Below are 24,000 nucleotides of genomic sequence, written 5' to 3'. Positions count from 1 at the left end.
ATTGTGACCTGGAAGTAGAAGACAAGTAAATTCTCCCCCACCACCACAATCAACAAATTGTTTTGGTTCAAATGTTTTATAAATGCAACAGAAAAGAAAATCAGACAAAACCTTATTCAAAAATGAAATTAATATTTCTCCAAATACTGAAAAGAGTCAACTTTATCTATAGGCCTTTTGCAGACTTCAAGTCTCCAAAACATTAGCAAGGATACGTATCTTGTTATCAAGAGTTATACAAGCTACAGTAGCAATAAAAAGAACTATGCAATACTTATGTCAAATGAATGATGAGTGACAGGTCTGTGATTTATACTATCAGGGACACTAAAGGTATTGTTCTGGGTGCATGATTCAAAAGTATAATATAGTCCTGTGACATAGTATTCTGAAGTGATAGAGTTAACTATAGGATGACATTGACCTAAATATGGTAAAGATATTTGGATGTCACTTCCTTAATACTATTGTATTGGCTATCATAAAGTGTGTTTGCTTAAACCAGTCTCTGATACACATAAAAGTCTCACAGAGAAACATGCGTTTGGTGGTATACCTGGGAAGCTACAGAGACTATTACGTTGATCTAAGAGGAATATTGACACCAAGTATTGTTACAACTCGATGCTATTTTCAGCCTGCATTCTCTTTGCAGTAAACAGTGGCAAATGCAGAGAGTTGTGGCTGCTCTAGGTGTTGCAATAAGCAGTGGTTGAGGGCTCAGCCCTAAAATGAATATTTACACACTATCCTCTAAGGCTCAGAGATCATGGAAAAAGAGGTAAAAAGAATGCTAAGAGCCGGAGGTAGTGAGGAGAGCTGCAAAATACTATCTTCTGGGCACGACTCAGGTGTGACTATTCCAATCCTACAGCTGCTGAATACATACAATCCTATGTATTCTTCAAAGATAACTTTTGTTGACTCAAATAGAGACTTGCACTACAGAAGAAATTAAAATACTGAGGTAAACTCAACTTTTCCAAAGGTTTTTTTTTTTTTTATCAAATTGATTCAAACTTTAGAGAGAGTCAAATTAGGTGTTTAGTTTGCTTACTTGTGAGTTTCAGTTGGTACAGTTAAAATGTATTATATTGAAGGTGTGGTAGCATTAAAAGATAATTTCTGAGTGATTTATTTCTCAAGAACACATTTACAATTTAAAAAAAAAATGTCATGAAGTCTGAACAAGGCATCCCACCGTAGGGAATAGGTTCTAAAGAGCCAGCTCATGCATCAAGCACAGGTCCTGGCCCCAATGCAGGGGGCCCCACAGAAGACCAACTTATACAATTATCACCCAAATGCAGAAGGCCTAGGTGGGGCCTTAGCTTTCCCTCCAGAGTCTATGAGCTCCTATAAGCTCAGGTCCCCTGTCTCTGCCAATCAGGATCTTGATGCAGGAGGGGAGGGGTTTGGCCCTTCCTCAGCTTGATGCGCCATGTTCATGGGAGGCCTTACCCCATCTAAGTGGAGATGGAGGAGGAATGGATGAAGGTTTTGTAGAGAAATGGGGTAGGGAGCAGGAGGAGAGGAAGGGCAAACTTGTGATTGGTATGTAAAATAAAAAAAAAAGATGAAAATAAATAAATATATCTTTAAAAAAATGTCATGAACTACTGTTTCACCCCAACGAAACTGGCAAGGTGAAGAACCTTTGGAGGAGGAGTGGCAGAAATTCCTTGACCATGACATTAGGTGTTTTCCTTGTCACAGTTTTATTTTAAATAATAACCACACATCTTTTAATTTTAAATAGTTATTAAAATACTGAATAACAAATAATTTAAAATATAAAAATTATCATTTGGATTCAACAAATGAAATCATTTTAAAATCTTTTACAGCTAGAGAGATTGTTTATCAACTAAATGCACATAACGATCTTGTAAAGAAGCTGAGTACAGGCCCAAGAGCCCACATCAGGTGACTCTACCTCTGTCTCCAGAGGACAGAATACCCTCTTCCGGATTCTGTAGGTACTGGAACCTACATATGCATATATTTACAGACTGATACATGTATATGCATGCATATTTTTCCTAATTTCCAAAACACAACTGGGAAACTATTTTGCACTACTGAGTACAACTTAAAAAGAATCTTATGTTCTCTAAACTCGACTCATAGTTAAATATGATATAAGTTTCACTTTCAACATATTAATACTCCTGTCACTGATATTTCACTCTTCTACTCCTGTTATCACCTCACCTTTAACCTTTGCTTGAGTGCACCTCTCGCTGCCACACAGCTCTGCACCTCTTGCCCTGATTAAGTCACCAAAAGTGTAGTGTTTGCTGTAATCCAATGAACGTCAATCAACATAGTACCTCATTGAAATTGTCTTGCAAAATATCTGCCTTCGAAAGGAACAGTGGCATTACCTATATAAAGTACAGAATCAATCTTGTTCTCTATTTCTTCCAGAATACTACCTAACGGCCAGTTGAAATTGAGCACAATAAAGCCAGCAATGAACAACAATCTAGACAGCAAATGCAACGATGCTGATCACAAGTAGCATATGATGATAAAAAGAACAGAAATGTAAAATCAGAATTTATTCCCTTAGGACCCTATACCTCTCCTGCAGTGTCCCAGGCCCTGTGCTAAACGTAGAAAAACAAATACATCACAAAGTGGTCAGCTGCAAGCAAATGAATCTCTAAGTGGTCAGCTGCAGGTTTGAGCTCTCAAGGAGGAGCAGGCCCTTTTCCAGTGTGTGCCCACGTCAGACAAGCTTTTCAGAAAAACTGTATTAGGAAGTTTAAGGGAGAGATCAGTTTTCTCTGCAGACCCTGATTAAAGAGAATGAGGTGCTAAAGGAACTGATGGTCCTCGTTAATGTGTTCTCCCGTTTCTTCAGCTCTTCCTTTTGCAGTGTCTTCCACTCCAGCATCTATTTCACAAACTTTGGCATTGTTCAATTTAGAAGTTGGGAACAGCGTGAAGCACTAGTCGAGATTGAAATGGTTATGGGGGTTGTTAAAGCTTGCTTTCATTTTGAGACTCTGCCTTTATTATGGCCGTATCACCAGGGTCCCTTGAAGCTGATATTATCTAAAAGTGGATAATAGCACAGAAAACTGGAGGGAGGGGAAATGAAAGAGCTCTACAGTCAGCAAGAGTATAAGAAATGAAAGCTATGTTAGACAAGTACACATTTGCACAGCTATGTGTGTTCGTCTTTCATCAGTCATAAAAGAATTGTTTTCTATATGTAGTGCTAACCTTTGTCCTTACATGATAGGATCTATAGACATTCTCCTATTTTCCTTAATTTTAAGACATTGGGAACACTGTGATGTCAGTTGGATGGAAGTGAAGCTTTGTCAAAAATAATAGCTGACAGGACTCTGTACTGATACTCAGCATCACTAACTCTGAACAAGGACTCTTTATTCTTTTAAAAAATATTTTATGTGTATGAGTGTTTCATTCCTACAGGGATGTAGTGCAGCACAAGCTTTCCTGCTGCCTTCAGGTGCCAGAAGAGGATACAAATGCCCTAGATTTGGAGTTAGGAACAGTAGACACCATAAGGTGGGTACTGAAAATTGAACTTAGATTCTATGCCACATCAGTCGGTATTCAGATTGGTAAGCCATCTCTCTAGCCCACACTCTTGCTTTATTAACCTATGAGTAAAGGGGTTCATGTACATTACATCAGAATTATTATCAGAGGGACAGACACAAGGGGAAGCAACTGCATTTCCAATAGAACATTTAACACTAGAAGACAATACAGGGTCAAAAATGATCCAGGAGGGTGTGGGGGTCAGACAAGCTTTTCTCAAAGAACTTACTCTGAATATTAGTTTTGAAGGGTAAATAAACATCCATTAGGTCAGAAAGTGAATAATCTTCTAAAATGTAGTACATTATAGATGCCCCATGGCATACAGCATGGCTGAATCTCAGCACAAACACCATCAGCTGAAAGTATCACAGGTAGGAAATATGTTTATGATGTCTGACCTACAACACGCATCATGTCTCATCAGAGTCATCCTTAAATGTGCTCAGAACACATTCATTAGTACATGACTGTGACAAAATTTAAAAAGTCCTATTTTATATGATTTATAAGTAAGTGTATGACTGACTGGGAGCTAGGACTCCCAGCCATTGCCTACCAAACAAATAATATAGCCTCATAGCACTAGACCGGCAACAGAGAAACTTACAAAATTCCGAGTACAGTTTCTATTAAGTTCCTCTCACTCGTTTACCTTCATAAAGTTAAAAAATGAAGCCAAAAACTGGTCAGTTGAAGCATTCTAATCTAAAGACCACTTATACCTGGGGACCATGGTACTCATTCAATGAAGACTAAGCCAAGTTTAAGATCTGATATTGTTATAAGAGGCTAAGGAAAAGTAACAAACTTTAAGTTTTAAAAAATAAATGCAAGATGTATACTGGTCTCAAAAACATAAGGTATTTGGCTAGTAAAATGGCTCAGAAGGTAAAGGAACTTGCAGCTAAGGCTTATAACCTAAGTTCTATTCTTTGGACTCACATGGTACAAGAAGAAAATCTACTTCTGAAAATTGTCCCCTGAACTCTAAACAATGGCATATTACAACACACACACACACACACACACACAAAAGAACTAGGATTACAGAAATCATACTGTGCATATAAAACATGGAACCTCCAAATGGAAACTCAAACAGCCAGAGTTCTAACTGTATCACTCAGAAGGGTACAAGTTTAAGATGGATCAGGAGAATCATCTAATTTTGAGACATTAGTTAAATTTGATTACCACCCCCAAAACAGTAAATAGACACATAAGTGAATTAGTTTTGAAACTTGAGATCTCCGACCTTTAGGATATAAAAAAAACCACAGCAGGACATTGGGAAGATGTAATCAGTGATCTCAAAGGACCAAAACAGTAGTGCTGGGGAAAAAAAATCAGAATGAAAAAATGATTTAGTTTAAAAAAAAGTGAACATCATCCAAATACAGAGATTTTGCATATGTAAGTGGGGATATAGTTATAAATGTGCTTTGTCATAACATCCGTAGGTCAAACATAAAAGAGACAAAGTTAGGTTTAACTGAGATGGAGGATATGTCTAGAAAGGAAGTCAAGATGATTTATACAAGTTTGGCTTTAATCACATAAAAATATACCTTTATTCTTAGTTAGAATGTAACCATAATACTTGTTAAAACAATGATAGGAAATTTGAAATTTCATATATTTAGTTTCAAAATTATCATATTGAATTTCCTGTTTAATTACACACCTTACAGGTTTTTCCCCACTACTTTTAAAGTTAAGGGACTAATTTAAAGACACACTGGATTGTGCAAGCTGAGTTTTAACTACATTAATCAACCTAATGTTGTAACTTAAAATATCTACTTAATCTTTTAAATAATGATTAGGTTGTATTATTAAACAAAAAGACAGGACCATACCTATGTGATAATAATACAAAATGTTTAGTACAAGTTTAGCTAAGAAAACCCTAACCATGAAAAACAAATGGACATAGTGGTAAACTGTGGCCTCAAGTTCACATTCCACTGGTTTAGCAATCCACAGAGCAGAACCCACAGTCGTGTGAGGTACCATTTCTGGGAATTTACATTTTTGTATGTTTCAGAAAGCTCAACAAACAACATTTTATTACTATAATATAGCTAATTTAAAGCATGAGCTGGATGCTTCCTCTTAGATCAAATTAACAACCAGAATGGGAGGTAATATCTACCATTCATTCGTAATAGTACCTGGAATATAGTGAATGACCAATAAATGTTAATTATAATTTTTATAACCTCAGAAATGCTAGTTAGATAGAAGAATGTTGCAAATAATGTTATGCAAAGCCTATTCATCATCTTGAAAGTGTTTTTATTATTTTAATGAAGAGAAAGCAATACCCAGTTCTCTCTTAAAACTTGCTTCTTATTGGCTTGTGAGCCTGTGATTAGACCATTACTCTAAACCAAGATGACAAATCTGATCACCACAGCATAACAACTCTTACAAAAGTTAGTATGCCTTCAGTTCCTCTCAGGCTTGGGATGTTTAATATGTCTAAACACATATTTATCTTTACAGTGAATGCTAGAGAATTTAAATATCTATCTCCCACTATTCATACCCTGTACACAGTGTTCTACAATGAATAACTCATCTTTTCTCTTCTATTAGTGCACTAGAGTTAACCCAAGACCACTCCATCAGTAAGCACACTTCTGTTGTGCTCCACTTACGGACTTGAAGAACTTCCACTAGCTAACATGGAAAAATTAAAAATTTTAATACTTTTAGTTTTGAGAAATTTATATAGGAGTACTGCATTTATATCATTTGCAGCCCTCTCTTGCTGCACTGAGCTCCTCCCATAAGCTCTCAATCCCTCTCAAATTCAAACCTTCTTCTTTAATTAATATTGCTACATTTACACATACATATGGCAAAATTAAATTAAAAAGTGGAAGAATTTAAATGTCTACTGATAAATCTGTAGTTAAATAAACCATATCAATAATGTAAGTTTATAAACTAAACATAATATTAGATGGGACTGAAGAGATCACTCAGTGGATAAAGTTCTTACCCACAAACATCAGGAGCAGACTTTAATCCCCAGAACACTTGTACAACCAAGCAGTCGTAATAATTACCTGTAATCTGGGCATTTGGGAATCAGAAACTGGATTCCTGAGGCAAGCTTGATTAGCCAGAACTGTCTCATTCCATGCTCAGTAAGAACTGCTGTATGAATAAATAAAAAGCAAAGAGTGATAATGGAAGATACTAGATACTAGATGTTAACTTCGGTTCTCCACATGCACATACGCATCCTTAAACCCCATGCATCCACACATCTACAAACACACATGCACACAATCCAAACATACAAACATAATAATAATAATACTTAATACTAGCCAGTGAAGCCCAAAGAGATTATTAATCATCTAAGAAATGAAAGAGATAAAGGTTAAATATATCTAATCTGAAATTCCAAAATCTAAAACGTTCCAAAACCTGACCTTTTGAATACTAAGAAGACACCTCACATGGAAAAATCCACAGTTGACCTTCTATGGCCAATCTTAGCTAAAAAAAAAAAAAAAAAAGGAAAGGAAGAAAGGAAGAAAAGAAAGGAAGGAAGGAAGGAAGGAAGGAAGGAAGGAAGGAAGGAAGGAAGGAAGCAAGCAAGCAAGCAAGCACTATCACAAAAATATTACTTAAAACTAACCTTGGGCAGTGGGTACATGTGAGACATAAATACATTTATGCTTAGATATTGAGCTAAATTGGCAGATATTAAAAATTCTGAAAACATTCTGAATCCAGAATGCTCCTGTTTTCAGGCATTTCGGATAAAGGATACTCATTTTGTACTAATAAAATCCAAAGAATTACATTGACTGTAAGATATAAAATTAGTTAAAATGAAACATAAACAACACAAAATACTAGCATTAAAATATGGGTTACTTATGTCATACATTAAAAAAAGAGAAATAAAAGTTAAGCGTGTTAAAATAAATACGTTTGTAAGATATAGCTGTTCAAATTCAATGTAATAGTTAAGAAAAAATGTTATAAACACATAAGATTGGTTTATATCTCTGGTACCATTATCATCATCATCATCATCATCAATGGTCACTGCATATATATTAGTTATAAACACATAAGATTGGTTTATATCTCTGGTACCATTATCATCATCATCATCATTAACAGTCACTGAACCACTTCTTTTGGGACTCGAGTTCTTAACTGGTTTCTCCAAAACCGGGCACATCTGGAAGTAAAATTTATTATTTTAAGGTTCAAGAGGATGACATAGGAAATTCCAACTTCAGAATATTACATACTATCTAGTCTCCTGAAAGAGTTAATGTAGTTTCCAGAAAGCCCTCATATTATGAGTGTCAAACAAAAGTGGCTAGATTATAAAACATAATCCCAGAACAACTGCATGGGGAATAGCATGCCCCCAGTGATCCATCACCATTAGCAAAAGCCACAGGCATACCCTGCAACGGAAGATTCTTTGTCCCCAGATACCAGTGTTCTGAAGTAGAGCACCTGGCCAGGTGCAGAGCAAAATTTAAAGCATGCCGGTTGAGATCCAAAGTAAATAAGGGGCAAGCATTTAAAAAAGAAAGAGAAAGATAAATTAAACCAAATGTAAGACAAGCTTTCGACTAAGGGAAAGGTTCATGTTTTCAAAATATAACTTCCCTCTGAAAATATACATTGGCATGTAAATTAACTCTGTGGCCTTTGAAAGCATGATTTCTTTCTAATTCTTTTTTTTTTAAACAGCAATAAGTTTTAAATTTAAATTACCTGGAATGTAAGGTCCCCAAGTCAAATGAATAATATAGTTCATTCTCAAAGAATAGTTGCTGGACTTTATTTTTTGTCTGAAAATATAGCTTCTAACATTTCTATCACAAGTGTGCCACCAGACATATTTGCTAAGAACACCAGATCTAAAGCTAAACTGTTTGGACTCAAGTCTCAACCTAATGAATTATTAGAGTTGAAACCTTTGTTAAATTGCTTAACATCTCCCTATTTTACCTTCTTTAACTGGAAAATGGGTTAATTTACCAACGCCTCTAGCTATACACACAGGGGCATTTTGAAGATCAAAAGGCTTCTTGCTAAAAAGCAAAACAGGAAAGTGTCCAGTGAATCATAATTGCTGAATAAATGTATTATTTGTTCTCTACATCGTTAGTCATAGCAACGTGATACAGTCAGTTTTTATTACCATCCTGGATAGTTTTCTTTGTTGAGGATTGACTTAGACTTCAGGTTTGCTCTCTCCTATGCTCCCTTGCACTATGGTGGCCTTGTTGTTGCTTTGTTTTATTTTGTTTGTGTTGTTTCATTTTGCTTTCTTTCTTTCTTTCCTTATTTATTTAGATTAATTCCAGTATAACCAAAGCCTATAAGAAAATTCATTTAAGAAGCTTGGGCATAAAGAGGATAAAATTATACATAGGACCTCCCAAGTTTCAGTGACACTCTTGCAAAGAGAGACCTACCTATAAATTACAGCTATATTTGAATGAATAATTTTGAAGTTGTTTTGACATTAAAATCTTCCTTTGTTTTGATTAATTAATTTTTGTTTCATTTGGAAAGAAAAGGAAGAATGTAAATGGAAGGAGAGAATCTAGAATGTGTTTGAATCATGATTAAAACAAAATTTGCTATAGAAGGCAAAACTAGGGGAAAACATTATCTGCAGTTATCCCAAATAGAAATACAATATAGAAAATGGGGTGGAGTATGGCGTATACACCTGAGAGGCAGAGGCAGGCATATCTCTGTGAGTTCGAGACCAGCATGGTATACAAAACAAGTTCCAGGGCACATTCCAACACTACATAGTAAAACCCTGTCTCAGAAACCTGAAAAATAAAAATAATATAGAGTATAGAATAGCGAATATATATTATAAAATATGGATCCTGAATGAAGGTACCTTTGTAATCCTGGTCCTACAATCTCTTTATTTCTCTTCAACAAACTCTCACACCTTCTGGAAAGATGTGTCACGGTTATACTTACCCCACAGTGTGGCTGTAAAGATCAAGTGTGCCAATCCTAAAAAGAAAGATTTGAGGAATAAAAATATTTAAGCAGTAAACTGAGTTATCATCATTTTTATTAACATTGTTTTAATTGATTAGCTTTATGTCAAATTATATTTAAATATAAGTTAAAAGATTTTGTCATTTTGAATAATACCATTTTCATATTGGATAAATTGTGCTTTCACACTCATTGGGTTATTTCATTAATTGTATATGATATGTCAGGAGTATTTTAACTTCTGGGAGCCACCATAACCTCTAATTCCCATGAGCATTTCACTATAGAATTTATCTCCACTTGTGATTTGAGTCCCCAAATGATATAATACTCTAGTTTCTTGTTGAAAAAAACATAGTTATTTTTAAGCACATATATGTAACTTATGGTAGTGATTATGAATGGAGAGGGGCCTCCTGACTTCATAAAAAAATCACTCTGGTATTTTTTTCCATTTATAAAAAATACCTGAAATATCAGGAGCCATCAAGTGATGCATGTAATGTAAATTGAACCTTTTAAAAAGTAATATATTATTCATGACATGAAATTTATTGAAATCATTATATCAGAATACTAGCATCTGTTAGTTAACTATATAGACAGAGAGGTATTCAATACTGTTCCATGAATGAAGAAATCAATGAATGCAAGAATAAATGAGCTGGGATAAACTAGATTGTTAGGTATATGTTCCTTAGCTTGGCAGGTTTCCTGAAAGTTTACTGTTTTTCTTTCAAATCCCCATCCAACATTCCTCAGCTATACAATATTAAGCAAATAATTAAATTACCAATGTTATAATATTAATATTGTTGTGCTTCCTTTCCATTTTACAATAGCTATTCAAACATCTGCAACTCAAGTAAACAGGATGCTCAACAACTATATCATTCTGGATCACATGATGATCTCCTTTGCAAATACTTCAAAAGTAAGTGGAAAGTTTAAGATGACGTGGGTCCACCAATGATAAGTGTTCCAGATATTTTATCTGTGAGATGTATATACCTATCCCTGCTCTTGTTGTTCATTTCTTAGCCTTCATGCCAGGAGGCTAAGAAATGCCAATAACTTCCAAAGAATCCTATGCTCTCCTCTGGCCTCCTCAGGCACCAACACACAAGTACACACATGTGTGCACACACACATACACATACACAAACAAATAAAATAATCTTTAAAAGTAAGTAGAGAGGGAAAGCTAACCAAGAGCAATGGCATGAAATAATTGACGATGAAGAAAATGAAAGAACTCTTCTTACAAAGTGATAAGAGGCTACAGAAGGATTAAGTCAAAACTTCTGATAAATAATTCTTCTTTGTTTAAATACCCTGAGCATGTAATTTATCAGAAAATGTGAAAAGCTATTAATGAGAAAAGAGACGGGTATTTGGTTGCTAGGTAGCTATAAACCTGATGTAATTCTTTAATTCCAATGTACACAAATAATTCTCAATTCATTATTAAGAATTCATAATCTCCACACTTTATGGATGATATTTCCCTAGTAATACATAATGTTAAGTCTGAAAAATAAAGTGGAAATCTTGGTATTCAAGTGAAATTGAAAGAATACAAAAAGGGCTTACGTGGTTTGTAATTACATATGGAAATATACTAAAAGCAATTTCACTGATAGATGTGATAACATGTACTCAAATTTTTAAAGAATTCTCTAGAATACCTATAAGCTACTAAAAGCAAAAAGAATGGATAAAGTTATGAAAAACTCAGAAAACCATGTGTAAAATTGATAACAGTCACACACAAGGTGTTAAGCACTCTTGTTAAAGTAACAGTCTATCAGTACTGTAGTATTAATCCCTCTTGCTGTAATAATGGGTTATTAACATTTATCACTTCTGCAATAATAATATCATGGTGCCATTAATCCCTCCTGCTACAAAACAGCACAGCAATTTTAATTCCTCCTGCTATAATAACAGTATAGCTATATTACTAATCCCTCCTGTTATAACAACAATATAGCTGTATTATTAATCCCTCCTGTTATAATAACAGTATAGCTATATTACTAAACCCACCTGTTCTGATATAACAGAATAAATGTAATAGTAACCCCTCCTATTACTGCTATAACAGGATACCTATATTATTAATTCCTCCTGCTATAATAGCAGCATAGATATTATTAATTCCACCTATTACTGCTATACCAGGATACCTATATTAATAATTCCTCTTGCTATAATAACAGTATAGCTATATATTTAATCTCTCCCTCTATAATAACAGCATGGTAGTATTAATCTCACCTGTATAATAACATCATAGCAGTTTTAATTACTCATATTATAACAATAGTTCAAATTCATTAACCCCTTACCACCATGGTTTCCATGAGTTAAATATTTTATGTCTCACAATATTGAGACATCCACAATTCAAAACTGACAAAACTGAACTGCATGGGAATTATGAAGCACGATTAATAAAATGCCAGGGTCAGAAATTGGGGTTCAACCTGAAGATCCAAAAAGCAAAACAGCCAGCCACTGGCTCTTATCTCGATCTGAGTCTGAAATGGCGATCCTCCCTCATGGAATCTCAGAAGGAGACTGTGAGTCTGAGAGTTGTCCCCTCCCATTTTATGTTTCGTTCTAGGGCTGGGATTAAAGGCATGCACCACTGGGATTAAAGGTGTGTGTCATTGTGGCTACTGAGATTAAAGGTGTGTGTTACCATAACCTGGTCTATCAGGCTGACTAGGGGGACTGTTTTACTTTCAGATCTTCAGGCAGTTTTTATTTATTAAAATACAGTTGAAATGCCACTACAGAATTAAGTTTTTAATGTAAAAGGAAACAATATAGATATAAACTTGGATTTTAACTATAAATGAACCTATTGAACAGCATATAATTTTTGAATCCTAAGAACATGCAGACCATTTGATGTATAATTTCTGTTATGTGCAATAGTGATAAATGAGGTGGGAAGAGCAGAGATACAGAGAGGCACAGACAATGACATAGACAGGCACAGATGATGACAGAGAGCCACAGATGATGACATAGACAGGCACAGATGATGATATAGAAAAGCACAGATAATGACATAGAGGGAACAGATGACGACCTAGAGAGGCACAGATGATGACGTAGACAGGTACAGATGATGAGAGAGGCTACATGCTCTAGATCTAGAAGGCCACATCTCTAAACAAAATTGGCAGGGACATACACAAGACAACAAGATCATGCTGTGTAGAACCCATGCATTCTCATCATGGCACTAAATTTGGGGCCATGTATAATTTTATCTTCTGTTCTAACAGCTGTAAAATATTTAATTCCCAGCATGTGTTAACAGTGAAATTCATAAGTAATTTAATAAAGTACCCAATTAAACATTTAGTGAAATTTAAGCACCATAGATATCTGCTTAACAATCAGCCATTTTACATTTTTTTTCTCTTTCCATTCATTTTTATTTTTGCTGAGCATAGTAGCCGATGACGGCAACCCCTGTATTCAGCAATCTAAGACAGAAAGACCATGAGATGGAGACCAGCCTAGTCAACATATTGAATTCCAAGATAGCCTGGGCTAAGTAGGAAGATCTTGTCTAAAGGAGGGAAGCAAAAATATAAACTAAAACAAAGAATATAAATAAACATTTAATTTTAATTGTCAAAAATATTTTCTTAGAATATTTTTATATAAAATGCTTTTCATTATAAAGCCTTTCATTGACCGATGACCCAATCATATATCCAAATAACATTCTAACAATAAATTGGTTTTTCTATTTTATGTGGGCATAAATGTGTAATATAGAAAAAAATTTAGGTCTGAGTTATTACTACAACTATGATTTTAACCAGATCTTTTTTAAAAAAAATAAATAAACTTGAAATCAACTTTCATTGGAACTGTAACCTACTAAGATGGTAGGGATTTTTGTTTGCTTGTTTGTTTTTAGTTTTATCACATATCTACATGACAAGGTCAATGGTATTTTTATCTTTACTTTTTATCTACTTTTATAGAATTAAGTACTGGAAACTTATTTCATAACTAAATGGAACTGAAGGAATTTGGTTATGCCAATATCATCCAATCATTTGGAGGATTTTGATATTTTGTTTTTTTTCATTTAGTAGTAATTCACCATTAAAAAGAGTCACTGTCAGACTAGAAAGATGGTTTGGTTGTTAAGAGCATTTGCCGCTGTCACACAGACTCTTGAGGGTTCAGCTCCCAGCACTGACATGACTGTTCATAACAGTCTGAAACTGAACAGTAAGCTCCAACTCTCTCTTCTGGCCTTCTCAGGCATGAGGTACATATAGTATACATATACACACATGTAGGCCAAACAATCATATACACAAAATTTTCAATTTTCTTTTAAGAAACCATTCTAAGTCCTAGCAGATTCACCCCTCGGAGCAATCTATTTTGCAAATACCTTACCTAGCCAACTGAATCATGATGTCTTACGGATTTCCCTTTATGTCAATCAAGTTTTATAACCTTGTATAGAGTAAAATATGATTTATTGCATAGGTAAAAAGAATTAGGCCAGAAAACTGACTCTCACTTCCAGCATATTGTCAGAAAGATCAACTTTAAAAATAACTAAAAATAAATAAGCAAACAAAAAACTTAGAACCTGTTTTTTTTTTTTTTTAAGCACAAACTCCCCAAAATTTTGGTTGTTCTGTTTTGTTTGCTATTGTTGGTTTTAGTTTGGCCGGGGGGAGGGGGGGTGGTTGTTTGCACGTTTGTTGATATTTGTTACACTCAGAAATGACTTTCTCTAAGATAGAGACCAGCGGGGTTGTAAAACACAGAGGAAACATGGTGGTGTGAATGAGAATGAACGCCATAGGCTTCTATGTTTGAACAGTCGTGGGAAGAATTATGGGGCATGGGCCTTGTTGCAGGAACTGTGTCCCTGGGGAAAGACTCTGAGATTTTAAAATCAACTCCTGTGTGTTCTCTCACTGTGGACTTCATGGTGGTGGATCAGATGGGAGCTCTCAACTGTTCCTTTGCTCTGCCCTCGTGGACTCTAACCCTCTGAAATGCCTAGTCAAATTAAATGCTTTCTTTTTTTTTTTTTTTTTTTTTTTTTTTTTGGTTTTTCGAGACAGGGTTTCTCTGTGGCTTTGGAGCCTGTCCTGGCACTAGCTCTGTAGACCAGGCTGGTCTCGAACTCACAGAGATCCGCCTGCCTCTGCCTCCTGAATGCTGGAATTCAAGGCGTGCGCCACCACCACCCGGCTAAATGCTTTCTTTTATAAGTTGCCCTGGCCATAGTGTTTTTTATTGCAACAATAGAAAAGTAACTAAGACAGTAACATTTAGGCAGAACACACACGGCTGTGTGTTTTTATGTGAGTGTGTGTATCTGTTGACATGAGAGGATGTGCTTCACCAATTGGCCTGTTCTCTCATTTGAAAAAAAAAAAAAAAACCCTGGAGTTAGTTATCTCTCCTAATTCCAGAGAATATATATCAAGAGTCCAACACATAGACAGAATATATGTTATTCTGGTAATTGACACTTGTGAGTATGGCTGCCTGGAGCCATTCTTCTTCCACTGGTGATAGCCCATTCCTTGCTATCACTTGGGATTAAACTCTTCAATGAGTCTTGTCCAATGCCAGAGCTTAAGTAGGCACCAGTTACCGGTTCTATTAGCTCATCACTGTCCCATGGTCTTTCTCAAGGTCTTGGTTTGGTTTTGCTCTGTTTGTTCTCTCATCCTTTCCCTTCACTTGTTCCACTGTACCCTCCATGAAGAGAGAAGTATTATCTATCTCATGTCTTAAACAAGGTCTAACAAAGGGTGGGGTGATGTCAAGGGTATTTTAATGAATAAGCCACTGCATTTTCCTGCTAGGACTTTTGTAATAAAGAACCAAAGATTTGTGGTTCATAAACACAGGGCCTTTATTTTTCCACAGTCTAGGATGCTAGTTGTAAAACATCATGGTTTCAGTAGGCGTCTCCTTGATTTGAATCTGGCTGCCTACTGTCCATGTCTTTAGACGGTCATCTATTTGTCTACTTTGGGTCATAATTTCCTGTTTCTCTAGGGGTACAAGTCATATCACACTAAAATGTACTCATAAGACTTTTATGGAACTTTTCTAAAGCCTCTGTCTTCAAATACAGCCACATCTTAAAGTATTATCATATCTGCATTTGGGCAGGACATGATTGAGCCTACAACAGCAAGCAACCCTTTTAGTTCCAGATCCTGCTGTAGGGTACCCCAAACTTGAGTCCTTACAATTAATAAGAACAGGAGTCCTTATTTGCCAGATAAAAGCAAGGAAATGTCTCACAAAAGCCTAACAGGCAAAGTCCAGGTTATAAGCAAAATATATTCTACTCACTGACATAGAAATTCTTGTAAGCAAATGCTAGCAACAGCTTTATTTGTAATGGCTGGAAACTGGATACGGTCCAATGTCTATCTCCTGCTGATTGGCTTACTCTATTGTGGTACATCTCCACAATGAGTATCACTCATCAACATTAAGGAACTACTGATACATAAAACAATGTGGGGAAGGCTGGAAGGCAAGGTCGCTAAGTGATGGAAGCCAGAAACCAAAGTGCCTACACCATCTGGATTCATATATATGACATTCTAGAAATGGTAGGAAGTTTGCGACAGAATGCAGATCAACGATTGCCAAGGGCTGGAAATGGGAAAGGAGCTTGACTTCAAAGGACGCCAGAGAACATGATGAGGTGACAGAAACGTTCAATCACTTAACTGTGCTCATGGTTACTTGACCATACACATTTGTCAAAATCCAACAATTGTACAATTTAAATATGTGGACTTTGTTATAGGTAAACTGTACCTCAAAGTTGGTTTCTCAAAATCAGAGCTTGTCAAAAGTTATTTAAAATCTATTTCCATAATAGCCTATCATAAGAGTTTTGCAAATGCTTTTCATATTTATTTTAAAAAGACATGAGTGCATACAAGAACCCAAATATGTACCTGGGTAAAACTTGAAGAATAGAAATGTGAATTTATATATTTTCTTAATTTTCATGTAATTTATTTTGATCATATACTGTCTTCTGCCCACTTCCCTCCTGTGCTAAAGAAAAGAGCTGTCAGTTTGTACCTGTAATTTCCCTTGAAAACCACTGAGAAAATGCCTCCTGCATTTCTTCTTGTTTGGTTCCCCAAGCCCCAAAGCCTTCCCAAGCAGTCAGTAAGGATGAGAGTGAAGGATCTTTCTGAACCCTCATTACTCATCTCCATGGCCCAAAGGACACTGGAAGAGCTTCACACACTCTCCCACTCGATCATGGAATGATTTTATACTGAAGTGTTTCCTCAAACAACAAAGCACGCTAATTCTCTAGACAAAGTAGCACTCAGTAGAGAGCAAAGCAATTTGAAGCGCTTAGAGCATCAAAGAGCTAAAGTGGGAAAAAGATGGGGTGAATTTTCTCCAGAAGAGCTTTTCCAGCGAGGACAGATGGGAGAATATTTGTGCTTAATTTCAATGTTCTGCAAAAGTTAACACGTCCAGCAGCATAGCAACACCCCCCAGGTTTCTGGCAACTGACAGGAACACTTTATCCTGAGTCCTCCGCAGGATGAGAGACTGGGGATTCTGAACCCATCTGGAGGGACACTAATCTCTTTACAGTGAAGCAAACCAGGAACAGGTTCTGAGGAGATGTCCGCACATCCACCCCAAACACACGCAAGATCCTAATCCCCACAGTTTCATATTCTGATTAATTGCAGGTACCAGGTTTCTGCAGCCACGGGCTCCTCTTCCGTGGGATGCTGACTCGCTTTAACGACTCCTGATGTTTCATCACGAGCTTTCTCACAGCCATTAAAAACAACAGTCTCTCTCCCTGACAGCAAAGAAGGTTGATTTGGTGCTGTCACACAGATGCGCAGTTATGACTGTCCTCTATGCTAACTCGCAGCCCACTTGGTGGAACATCAAGAATAATCATATCAAACGACCACGGAGACAGATTCGGGATGTGCAAATGAATGCCTGCCTTCAAATTTGCTCTCTGGTGTACTGGGCTGTTTCCCGTAACCAGGGTTTCTGGAAACTTCTTTCTGCTCCTCATTTCAGTGTGAGAACCTGACCAGAAGCTCCTTTTGTCCATCATGAGACCAGCCTAACCTTGGAGACTTTTCCTGGGAAGTGGTTTGTAGAGAGAGAGGGGAGATGCTATCAGGATAAGAATGTTAGAGTAAGTAGAGGGGACATCTGGTGGCAATCCCATGTTTGAGGTCAGCATGAAGTTGTTGAGATCAGCAGTCAGAAATGTGGGTGACGGTACAGTGTGCTACCCAGGGGAGTCTGAGGGAGGAAAAGGATTAATGACCCCTGAGCCTTATTCTCTTCCCACTTTCCCTGAAATGCCCAAGCAGGGAGCTAGTTATCAATCAAGAGAGTGAAATATATCAGTGGATGGATTCGCTTTGCCCCGGTGACGACCGGCTCCACTTTTGAATACTCTTTGAAAACAATTTTTACTGTGCAATGCTGGAGAAAGCCAACAAATAATAAACCTGTCACAGGACTCACCGAGTGCTCGTAAATGCAAGCGCCGGCTTCGCAGCTGCAAAGGGATCCCATGCCTTCACTTGAAAGATTGCCAACTGCTTCATCATCGCATCTGATACCAATTCTCACTGTGGGCGGTGATTTGGGCAAATGCTTATCTTCAGCGCTCGAGAAAGGGGTGAAGAGAAGTGCTCCTGTCCCCCAACTGCTACTGGCTTATCAGTTCAGATTGGAGAGACAGATATCAGAAGGAGACCCAACCATCTTCTGAGCACTGTTAGTTTTATCCCAACTGTCAAGAGTCACACACAATAATAAATTCATGTGTGTATATTCAAAATATCTGCACTGAATAACACTTATCATGTGTTGCTCTTGACAATTAAAAAAAAAACAGAAGCAATATAATGAAAACTAAAGACTTCTGGGACCTGTCTAGGACTCTGGGACACCACAAAGGCCTGCCTGTACTTCCTTCTTCCTCCTCCCAAAATGGTCCTCATTATATCCCGTCACCAGAAGATTTTGCCCCAATCTATCTACCTTCTCTGTGTCTTTGTAATGGGATGAGACAAGCCTTTGGGAGCCTGGGAAGGGTTGTCCTGGAACACACCCTCATGTGACAAGAGCAAGAGGTACAGCAAAGAGCAGTGTGTCGAGATGGTTTTTCAACAGTACCCAGCAGTTTCTAGGAGATGCAGAAGAGTGAACTCTGTGACTAGACTCTTCTATGGTGTGGAAAGGAACCGCCTGCTGGGAACTTCGGAGAGTTTGCCGTGAACAGGAACAAGTGGCTTCGACTAAGGGAAAAGAATGCTGTTTCTAATTATGGCCGAGTTTCTAGATTTTCAGAAGGTTCCCATTTCCTGAGAGGAGCCAGGTTATACATTTTAGTGTTGAAACTAGTAAATTGCCTGGTTTTTTTTTGGGGGGGGGTAATAGCTGTAAACATCTGTAAGAGGCATTTTGTTAAGTTAGCTATCATCTTCCACATTAAGTGTTCCCATACCTACAATGTACGGGTGATACAGAGCTTCATGTACTCCCTGCTGGATCTGCTGGATTTATTCTTCCATAACACCTAGGCAGATCATCTCACCCCCTCTCCAGAAGTATCTCTCTTTATTGAGGTGAGGTTTGCAATTGTCATGCAAAGAACTCTGTCTCCAGACTGTACATGCTAAAGGATGTATGATGACTTGTTTGTATGTGGAAACCTACACTTCCAAAATGACAGCCCAGGGGTAAGAAGAAATGGGGGACTCTCAAGAAAGACAAGGTATGTGTTCCCTGCCTGAGAAGTGCTTCCTGCAGAAACTGCCTACTGACAGAAAGTAATCCCAATGGATGCTCATCCTAAGGCTATGTTGATCTCTTTTTACAAGGGAATACTCAGCTCTGTTATGCGGATAACAGCGTGTTTCTCTGAGAAGAAAAACTTATGGCTATCTGCAGAAATATTTGTTTATATACTCATTGATACCATATCATCTCATCAGAAGAAAAGTAAAACATACCTTGTAAATTATGACAAATAAAGAAAGCTTTTGACTATTTCTTCATCAAAAAATAATTTGTTGAACATGAGTTTATCAGGTGATTTTTTTCAGTTGGATAAAAGACCAACGTAGATTCACTCTTGAATGTGCTTGGAAGTAATCAATCTAAAACCCAGTTAAATACTTTCAAAATGTATCCATCATTTTAGTAGTTGGCACATCCTCAATTGATTCTACATTGACTACCACATTGTTAATAGAACTCCGTTGTCTCCTGCCTAACCCTACCCTCCCCCCAGTTCACTCTGAACACAGCAGTCAGAAAGGTCTTCATCAAAATGAGTCATGCGGCTCTGTTCAAACATAACAATGGGTTCACAATAGTTTGTTTGTACAGGGGTCAGGAACTTTTTTTCCTGAAAGGGGTTGGGTAGTAAATACTTTGGGAGGGTGAACCATATGTTTGTTGCAAAGAACAAAATTTCCATTGTAGCAGAAAAGCAGTTATGGATGGTTTGTAATAGAATGGGGATGGCTGTCTGCTAATTAAAATTTTTTCTTTGCAGAACCAGCATAAACTGCCTGCGAGCCAAATTGTTTTCTGACTCATAATACATGAGATGACATCCAATCTGTCTTCTGCCTCCCTTTGCTAATTTTCTCCCACTTAATAACTGCACCTTCGCGATGATAATCATCTTATAAACAAAACAATAGCTTGAGTAACAATGATGTTTGCCATATTTCATGACTCTGAGTAGAATCAGCTGGCTCTGCAGTTATTCTTTCGCATGGGGTGCCACTCGTGCATGCAGCCACTTGGATGCTCAACTGAAAAGAAAACTATCAGGTGCCTTGGGCATTCTGTGGTAGCTCGAACTTGCTAAGAGCTGGACCATAACTGGTGTCGGGTTCTCCCCTGCGTGATACATCACTGTGCTTTGAGTTTCTCAAGACACAACATCTGGGTTACATGGGTTTCTAGGAAGACAAAAGTAAAAGTTTAAGGAACCTTGCAAGTTGCAGAACATCATAGCTGTAGATGATCAAAGCAATCCCACATACCTGGAGGAGAAGCAGACACCTGAGGTAAACAATTTAGAAGAGAAAGGGTTTATTTTGGCCCCTGATTTTGGAATTTGCAGTTCAGTGGTCAACAGTTCCACAGTTCAGGCCTAAGGACAGGCCACATAGCGTGGAATGGAAGGCATAGTGGAGAAGAGTTGCTCACTGGATTGCAGTCACGAAGCAGAGAATAACAGGAAGAAAATAGTACCAAGACACCCTTTTCAAAGACATACCTCTAGTGACCTATTGCCTACAAGGAGGCTCTACCATCCACAGTTCCACTGTTTCTGAATGCTCTATTCAAATTATAAGTCCACCAGGGGATTAAGTCACTGATATTGGTGGTTTGAAAAAGAATTGCCCCATGGGCTCATGTATTTGAAATCTTGGTCATTAGGAACCGGTGCTACTTAGAAGGGAGTAGGAGGTGAGGCCTTGTAGGAGGAGGTGTGTCACAGGGGACAGACTTTAAGGTTTCAGAAGCTCAAGTCAGCCTCAGAGGCTCTCTCCTTCCTGATGCCTGCAGATCCAGATGTAGAACTCTCCGCTCCTACAGCACCATGTCTGCCTGTGTGCTCCCATGTTTCCAGCCATGCCGAAAATGGACTAAACCTCTGAAGCTGTAACCAGCCCCAATTAAATGTTTTCCTTTATAAGAGTTGCCATGGTGATGTTGTCTCTTCACAGCAATAAAACACTGACTGAGACACAAATCTTCTTCATGTAATTATCCAGGGGTGTCTTTTAATAATGTCCTAGGCATACCTCAGTCCAGTTCTGATGGTTTGAACGAGACATGGCTCCTTAGGTCAGACATTTAAATACTTGGTTCCCAGTTGGGAAGGTATAGGGGTTGTTGCCTTGCTGGAGGAAGTATGTCACTGAGGGTAGGCTCTGAGGTTTAAAAAGACTTATACTATTTAAAATGGACTGTTTCTCATTTGTGGCTCAAAATGTGAGCTCTCAGCTGATCCGGCTGCCACGCTTTGCTGCCTACTCTTTTTCCTCCATAACTAAGAGCCCCCCAGTCCTCCACAGCCCCTCTTTATATATGGTGCTTAACATAGCAATAGAAAAGTAATAACCATCCAATGTCACCATCAAGATTAGTTGTTATCTAAAAGTTTCACTATTTCAAATTTCACAGTGAGGTCTTTGATTCATTTAAAGTTGACTTTTGTGCAAGGTGATAGACATGGTCTAATTTCATTCTTCTACATGTGAACATACAGTTTCCCTGCACAATTTGTTGAAGATTCTGCATTTTCCTTTTTTGGGGGGCGGGGAGTTTACGACAGGATTTCTCTGTAGCTTTGGAGCCTGGCCTAGAGCTCATGCTGTAGACCAGGCTGGCCTTGAACTCACAGAGAGCAACCTGCCTCTGTCATCCAAGTGTTGGAATTAAAGGTATGTGCCACACGGCCCAGCTGAAAATGTTATATTTTCTTAACTATCTCTCTAAATATCTCACCTGAAGATGCTGCAAGTTCTTAACTGTCTCTGTAAATATCTCAAATGGCTATAATTACATACAACTATATTTCAGTCTTCTATTTTCTCCTGCTGGTTCTCATGTCCATTTTTGTGCCAATACCATGCTGCTTTAATTACCAAAGCTCTGCAGTACACTTTGAAATAGGATATGGTCACCTATTTGGCATTAATTTCTTTTTAAATTAAGATTATTTTGGCTTTTTGGAGTCTTTTGTACCCCATATGAATTATATATATATATTAATATATATCTTATTATATATATTAATATATATATAAAGATAATTTTTGATTTATTGTGCATATTTTATTGGAATCACATTGAGTCTTTACAGTGCACTGGGTAGATGGCTAACAATATTAATTAATTCCACCAATCACACTACGAGCATGGTGTGTCTCTCCATGCTCAAGTGTCTTCCCCGATGTCTTTCTTCAGAGGTTTAAAGTTTTCATTGTAGAGTTCTTCTACCTCCTTTGCTAGTGTTATTCCTAGATAATGTTCTTTTAACTCTATTTTTTTTAATTTTTAGGATATTAGAAGCATATTGAGGATATAATTTTTCCAGACTGCTCATTGCTGGCTTTTGTAAGTTGATCTTGTATCCTGCCATTTTGTTGAAGCTATTGCTTACTTCTAGAAGTCTCCTAGTGGAATTTTCGTGATCTTTTATGTATAATATATCATCCTCAAGCATAGATAATTTGAGTGCTTCTTTTCCTATTTGTGCCCCTTTAATTTCCTTCTCTCGTTTTAGTGTTATTGCTAGGGTCATTGAAAAGGTGTTGTTATAGTATACAAACCTGTCTCACTCTTTATTTTAATGGGATTATTTAGGGTGATAATGCTTCCTGCAAGAACTATAGATAACAAAAACCTCAGAACCAAGTATAGGAAACCTCACTTCAAATTGTTAGTGAAGGAAGTTCAAGATAAGGTATTGTCATTGCCCTTGTTCTTGAAGTTGGGATCCTATTGTTGAAGACATCATATACCTTCAGACCCAGAACTTGAAAAAAGTTGGGCTCCAAATATCCTGCAAAACTTCTCTAAGGATTGTAGTGTTCTCATATTACCAGGAGAAGTGGTTTAAGCATCCAATGAAGAAAATCAATCAATACTGTTATGGAGTTTCTGTCTGACTGGTCCCACAGTCATTTAGTCCAAAATAAACACACAGAGGCTTATATTAATTATAAATTGTTTTGTCTATTAGCCCAGGCTTAATATTAACTAGTTCCTACAAGTTAAATAAACTCCTAATTCTTATCTATGTTTAGGCACGTGGCTTGGTACCTTTTCTCAGTGCAGCATTTTCATCTTGCTTCCTCTACATTTGGGTGGTGACTGCAGACTGAGTTTTTCCTCTTCCCAGAATTCTCCTAATATGATCACCCTTCCTATACTTCTGAAAGACCCTCAGAGAGGACCTTTTCCTCCAATGAAGCCCCCAGAACCAGAACACTCCGAGTCCAGACCACAGGATGCAATTGCAATTAGCAAGAGGTTTCTTGAGTAAACACAGGTACCTGTGGGCAGCAAAGTCTTTCAGAGGACTTTGCACACCTGCTAACTGGAGGGCGGGCTTTTTATAGAGAAGAGCAAGCAGCAAGTTTACAGAAGCAAAACAAAAGCGTGGTTATAGGTCGATCGGAATGAGGCGGGGGTATGAATGGTTTCCTCTCTCAGCATGGATGTTTGGCAATAGTCATCCTGTTCCTATCTTTATAGATATCCTGTTTTGCAGTTAACCTGCTTTGTTGATGTGCTATCTTATTG

The sequence above is a fragment of the Microtus ochrogaster genome, linkage group LG7_11 (assembly GCF_000317375.1).
Source record: "Microtus ochrogaster isolate Prairie Vole_2 linkage group LG7_11, MicOch1.0, whole genome shotgun sequence".
Lineage (NCBI taxonomy): Eukaryota > Metazoa > Chordata > Mammalia > Rodentia > Cricetidae > Microtus > Microtus ochrogaster.
This window is presented reverse-complemented; position numbering follows the sequence as displayed.